The sequence below is a fragment of the Sinocyclocheilus anshuiensis genome, unplaced genomic scaffold (genome assembly GCF_001515605.1).
Source record: "Sinocyclocheilus anshuiensis isolate Anshui unplaced genomic scaffold, SAMN03320099.WGS_v1.1 scaffold1599, whole genome shotgun sequence".
NCBI classification, from domain to species: domain Eukaryota; kingdom Metazoa; phylum Chordata; class Actinopteri; order Cypriniformes; family Cyprinidae; genus Sinocyclocheilus; species Sinocyclocheilus anshuiensis.
Window position 1 is genome coordinate 537,980 of NW_015549671.1, and position 528 is coordinate 538,507.

Below are 528 nucleotides of genomic sequence, written 5' to 3' on the forward strand. Positions count from 1 at the left end.
CTCTATTTTGGTATGCTTCACCCCCGAAAGCAAACCTCAGGAACTTCCAGTGTTGAGGAAGGAAGGAGACATGGAAATAAGCATCTTTGAGATCTATCGTAACAAACGAGTCCTCGGACTGGATTTGAGATATTATTTGCTTGATAGTGAGCATCTTGAACCGAAGCCGTTTGATAGCGCGGTTCAGAAGACGGAGATCTAAAATCGGACGCAACCCCCAACCATTTTGATATATTTGGCAGAAGTTCCCACGCTGCCAGAAAATGGCTGCTCTCGAGGCTGGCCTCTGGTTTTATTAGAGGAGCGGATGACCGGCAGGGAACAACCGACCTGACTGCTGTAGCCTCTTCACTTGAGGGGCGAGCTCTCCCGTGCTGTACCGTTGCCGGGCGGCAGCTGGGATTTTCGCTCGTCGGAGCTCACTGAGCCCTGAAGCACCGAGGGTGGCAGGAGTATCAATGAACCTCCGTGAGGGCACTGAGGAGGATTGGGCACCGTATACTGAGGTGTTATCCTTTCCTCCCCAGG

The 528-nt window shown here is 52.3% G+C and overlaps 1 protein-coding gene across 1 annotated transcript in view; it reads left to right on the plus strand.

Moving 5' to 3' along the window:
• The window catches only part of LOC107660324 (activated CDC42 kinase 1-like), a 50,280-nt gene that overhangs the window by 37,063 nt on the left and 12,689 nt on the right, over positions 1-528 (plus strand). The gene's annotated exons all lie outside the window — the stretch shown is intronic.